Source organism: Monodelphis domestica, chromosome 5 (genome assembly GCF_027887165.1).
Source record: "Monodelphis domestica isolate mMonDom1 chromosome 5, mMonDom1.pri, whole genome shotgun sequence".
Taxonomy (NCBI): domain Eukaryota; kingdom Metazoa; phylum Chordata; class Mammalia; order Didelphimorphia; family Didelphidae; genus Monodelphis; species Monodelphis domestica.
Genome location: NC_077231.1, coordinates 303,883,274 through 303,889,273, shown reverse-complemented (window position 1 = coordinate 303,889,273; position 6,000 = coordinate 303,883,274).

The following is a 6,000-nucleotide window of genomic DNA, read 5'->3' as shown; positions in this document are numbered from 1 at the left end:
AAAACCCAGTCACTACAAACACAGAGGATGCATCTTTTCAAGTAGGCTTTTATTCAAAATATCAGAAGCAATTAAGGCACATAATTGGCTCATTTGGGTGACAGCTGTTTTTAAAGTCAAAGGCTTTAAAATAAGAGTTAAGAATTCACATTCTCTCTAAAATCACCACAATTAGTCTTAATTGTCATCCTTTTTCAAAGTGTGGATCAGGGTCTGGAAAGCCACTAAATTTAGGGTGTTTTTTTCCCCAATGCAGGCATAGTTAGAACATGGGAAGTGGGGATTATGGACAGAATATGACTAGGTTCTTTATAGGATTTTTGAACAATCTCCCCTGGATTAGAGTTGCTCTTATAGACTCTGCCCCATCTCATGGCAAATCCCCCAGGGTTAGATCCAGAACTTGTCAATAAATCACTTCATATAATAATAAAGAACAGGAATGATTTCCTTAGAGGATGGTCAAACACATAAAAAACCAAAACCAAACAAACACTCCACACCTATGGTCTGGGCCAAATCACTTTATATCCTCTCAACACCCCAGGGATGGGAGGTTGTGAGTCTAGCCTGACCCTGGTCCCAAGCTCAGCAGAGAGAAGTGGCAAATATTGGGATAACAAGTTAACAAACAGACCAGCAACACTGATTGTCCAGAATGTGGAAGTCACTTTTGCTGGTCCATGCTGTGAGTGCGATCTGCCCAGGTTTTGGAAGAGTGCGAGCCATCGATATCTAGCTTACAAGCCTGTCATCTTTATGAATTTTGAGTGAGCATGTCTTGTTTCTCACTAGAATGGAAACTTTGGCACTCGACATCCAACATTGGCAAGCAGAGAGCAGAATTCTCAAAGTCCCTCAGAGCTCCAGCAGGACGTGACATGGCAGAGCATACCATTTGTCTTCTTCCACATTTATTCCAGAACCATTTTTGGGTCTTCTTTACATTGCTCTTTTTCAAACTTGTGTTGCTTCATGATTATCCACTCAGTGTTACAATTTCCTTGGGCTCTAAGAATCCTGGGAAGGGAGAGAAAATGGACTTATATTGAAGTTTTGAGATACTAATAAAAGACTTCTTTTTCTCGGATCTTATGAAAATATGCAGTCTAATGGTTTAATTAGTCATCTCGGATACTGTTTTTCTAAGGTGAGCAATGAGGGCAGGGGTATCACAAGTATATAATTAGAGATTAAAATCTAGAGAATAAAGGGTCCTTGGAAGCCATCATTTTACTGAGGTCCAAAAAAGTTAATTGATTTGCCTTTGGTTGCAACATCTGTAAATATCAGATGTGGATATGAACCTCTATCCTCTGAGTCCAGATTCATTCCTTTTTCTAGCAAGTTACATTATGATCAGAAAGATGCAACATGGTCTAAATGAAACATCTCTGGGCTTAGGGGTGAGGAGATAAGACAGGCTCTGTCTGACACTGACTTTGAACAAGTCCCCTTTACCTCTCAGAAGGTATGCCAATTGCCTCATTTATAAAATGAAGATATGATTTTTATTTGTTGTAGTTGTTTAGTTACTACAGTGGTGTCCAATGCTTTATGACCCCATTTGGAGTTTTCTTGGCAAAGATATTGGAACAGTTTGCCATGTCTTTCTCCAGCTCATTTTACAGATGAGAGTTAGGTGACTTGTCCAGGATCACCTAGCTAGTGTTAATTTTATGGTTGGACTGAATATATTTAATTGGTCGCAAGGGATTACAAAATCCCAAAAATGAATTACTAGTCAGTGTTTACACTCACCATGTGTCAGTTCAATTAGTAGATTCTCTATCAGCCTCAACTCCAGTAGAACTGCTTCTTACAGGAGGTTCCACTCCAAGTGTCTCTCTCCACTCCAAGTGACCCTCTTCACTCCAAGTGTGTCTGTGTGTGTCTCTGTTTCCACTTTTAAAGACCTTTTTCTCTTGTGTCACTTCCCCTAAATTTTTACATATACCAAGCACAGCTGATGCTCCACTCTAGGACTGCCCACTCTTTCACATGTGGGTCACAGACCTCCCACTCAATGTATGAAATGGTTGTTCATATCTTTTTGAGGTTAAAATCCAAAATGGTTAGATCTCCATACTCAACTTTAAGTACTGTGCTTACATTTTGGGGGATTAAAATCTAAAAACAGACAGGGATTACAATTTAATCTTCATTATCAAGGAAGAGCTAAGTACCTTCATTGTTACAATCAGGGGAGAGCCAAATCCAGTCTTCACACTAGGAAGTGTATGAAGCCAGATCTGAACTCTGTTCTTCCTTGCTCCAGGCTCACTATTCTATCCACTGTACCATCTAGCTTCTCTATATAATATGTTTATGCTACCTCCATTACAAGACTGATGAAAGTAGAGTGCTTTGAAATCCAGAATGATAAGTAAATGTGGATTATATGTAGTTTGCTCCACTGAGAAGTGTTGGACCAAGATAAAATATTAATGTGCCATCATCTCACAACCTGTCCCAAGTGATTTGCCTTCACTGATCTGCTGTACTTCCATGGTGCCTTGGCTATTTAGGACTCTCACTGAGAGGCTCAACTAGGCATCACAAGGCTGTGACAATATTCTATTTTACTAGTTCTTAACTTTTGTGCATCAAGAACACCTTTGGCCATCTCAGAATAATGGTTTATGAATGAAGGAAATGACAAAGTATGAATGAATCTTGAAAGTATTGTTGATGTATTAAAAACTGCCTATCATGGTCAACATACTCACGTTACAAACTTATGGTGATATTTCTCCTGATTGATTCTTGTAACAAAAAAAAAAATTCTTGTAACAAAGTGTAACTCTGATCTTATGGTATTTTGACCACTCCCTGAGCCTACAGTCCAAAGGTCAATTGGACCTCTGGGTGGGGCGCTGACTCCTAAATTATCTTAGCCTCCACCTATTTGATCTTGTGGTTGTTAACTGAGCCAATGTTAAATTCTCTGCCATGTCACATGTTCATCAACTACCTCCCAGTCCTCATTCCCTGATTCTGCAATGAAAAACTGGGTCCAGGTGTAGCCTGCTCTCTCTTTCCATCATCAGAGGAGTCCCATGCTATTTGTTGAACCTTGAGTCTCTGAGTCTTTCTTTCTTCCTCATGTCCCATCTCTCTTATCTCTAAAACTCTTCACCCATTTTCCCTCAGTCTCCAGCTTCCCTTCTCAGGTGCTGACCCATGAAGAAAATATTTTGTGGCTGTTGGCAGCTACAGGGCTAGTAAAAATAAAAACCTACACTTCCCTTTCCCCTCCAAGATCAGGGACTCCTTGAAATCTCTCCCTGGAAGCCTTAGGGATCTGTGGCCCCCAACTTAAGAATGTCTGCTTTAGATCAAATGTGAAAAGTCCTTGGTCAAGTTTTGAAAGCCTTAAATGAACTAGAGCGATATTGGTTAGGAATTACGTTGAAATTGACTGAGGAAACTTGGTCATGCTCTTTGGGTACAAAATTTTTTCATTGTTGTTCATGTCTGAATCTTTGTGACTCCATTTGAAGTTTCTTAGCAAAAATACTGGAGTGGTTTGCTATTTCTTTCTCTAGTTCAGAAACTGAGTCCAACAGGGTTAAGTGACTTACCCAGGGTCATATGGCTAATATGTCCGAGGCTATATTTGAACTCAGAAGATGAGTCTTCCTGACTACAGCCCCATTACTTTATCCACTGTACCTCCTAGCTAACTGTGTGTAAAATAGCCTCAGTTTGGAGCCCAAAAGAATATAGCAATTGGCATCAGGAAGACAAGAGAGCCAAGAATTCATGGAGTAGGGGAGGATAAGAACTCTGACCTTGGTCTCCTCTTCAGCCTCCTCCACTCCACACCACTGGTTAGAGGAGGACTGTATGAACTTCAGAAGGTCTGAGGCTTTATGCTTTTTCTTGAACATCCTAGTAGCATCCTCAGGGTGTCACTAGGGATGGAGGCTTCAAAGCTCAGAAGAAAATCTGCAACATGTCTGGGGAAAACTGTATGAGCACTCCACAAAGGTGAAAAAAGGATTTCCAGCAACTGGGAGCTGTGAGTTCCCCAAGCCTCATGTTCTCCCCAAGTTCAAGATCACTTTTCCCTAGACTTTTTATGGACTCCTAGAACAGAGTGTTAAAGCCTTTCCCAAAGAATTTCCATCCTAAGTGTTCCTAATATAACACCCTAGTAAATAATACTCATGTCTAAAAGTTAATTATGGCTGGCTGATTGTCATCCCTTGATAATCATGAATAGAAGCTCACAAGTGGGAGGTTATGATCAAGACCGTTAGAAAGGCAACCCAATTCTTCAGGTCTATTCCATGAGTTTAGGGGGATCAAATGGGAGGCAAGAACTGGGGACCTGACTTTCTAGTGTGAGAGTGGTTTGGGAGAGCAATGCCAGAGCTTATTAATCAATCAATCAATATTTATTAAGCACCCACTATGTGCCAGGAACTGCACTAAACACTTATATGTGCTACGCCTATATACTTACAGTGATTAAACAGATTTAAGAGGCATGTAATGTTAACAAAGATCTATATGCCCTGTAATTATTGCAAAGTGAGCAGATGATCATGTTTGCTTAGGCTTAATAATAAAGGAAGAAAAAACTTTTAGAATTTCATGGCTTAGTCTTCCTGAGAATAATTTTGTAGAATGTAAAGTACTTATTTCTTATTCCATTTCACAGATTAAAAATACTGAGACTCAGAGGGAGGATATCACTTTCTCGTGATTGAATAAAAAGTAAGTGTCAAGGCCTTGATCCCAGGTCTCTTGAATCCAAAGTTACTGATTTCCCCCCTACCATAATGATGCTTCTCAACAGGTTATTATGACCAAGAAACTTGTTGTAAAAATTTTCCGGATACATATGAAATTATATACCTAATTGTTATTCTATTTAATAAGAATTAAGCACAAATAATTCAATCAAAGAATGTAATTATCACATCATAAGCCATTGAAATAAAATATAATTGATATTACAATGATAGATTAGAACCAAACATATAGTTTTTCTATCTCATTTTGTTAATTCATTAGGGGGAGGGCCCAGACCCATGATTTCATTGAAATGGAAATGAGAATTCTTCCCTCCATCACTCCTTCTTTACTATTTATATCCTTAAATAGGGATAAAAGACTAAGTGAATAACCATAGGTAAAGAAAAAACAAAATTACCACATTTGCAGATGACATGATGACATAGTTAAAGACTCCTCAAGGGTCAGTTAGGAAATTCATTGAGACAATAATGTCAGCAAATTTTCAGGATTTAAAAAGAATCCATAGAAATCATCAGCACCGACATGACATCTTAGAGCAGGGGTTCTGAACTTTTTATGAAGCCCCTTGGCAGTCTGGTGAAGGCAATGGATCTCTTCTCAGAAGAATGGTTTTAAATGCATAAAATAAAATACCCACAAGTACAAAAGAAACCAATTATGATAAAATAAGACGATCAAAAAAAAAGGTTAAGATCATGGATAGGTTAGGAACACCTGTCATAGTTGCTAAAGCACTAAAAGATCACATGATTTGCCCCAAGTGATAAAATAAATGTGTTGGAGGATCAGGCCCCAGTTGAGGTTGACTCAGGTCTTCCTCAGAAGGCCAGCTGTCTATGTCCTATGCCAACTTGGGGTGAACTTGGATATAGAATTGCATAGTTGACATTTAAAATCTATGGCTACCATGCCATACTAGGTCTCATTAATTCTTTAGAATGCATAATCCTCTTCCACTTATTTATCCTCACACATAAAAAAAACAAAGTCCTCCATCTTATTTCCCAACAGACGGAATTATCTCACTTGCTACTCTTCCCTTCATCCCCTATAAATGAATTTGCTTAGACTTTTATTGTGAATTCTTCCTTTATGGCTCTTTTGTTCTCCTTCTTCCCTAGCTAAGGGCCCCTTAAGAAGTTGGATTTCCCTGCCTTTCCTTGTTTGATCTGAGAGCTGGAGACCTCCAGGCAGCAGAAACTTTGGATTATGGAAGGGAAATTCATCCTG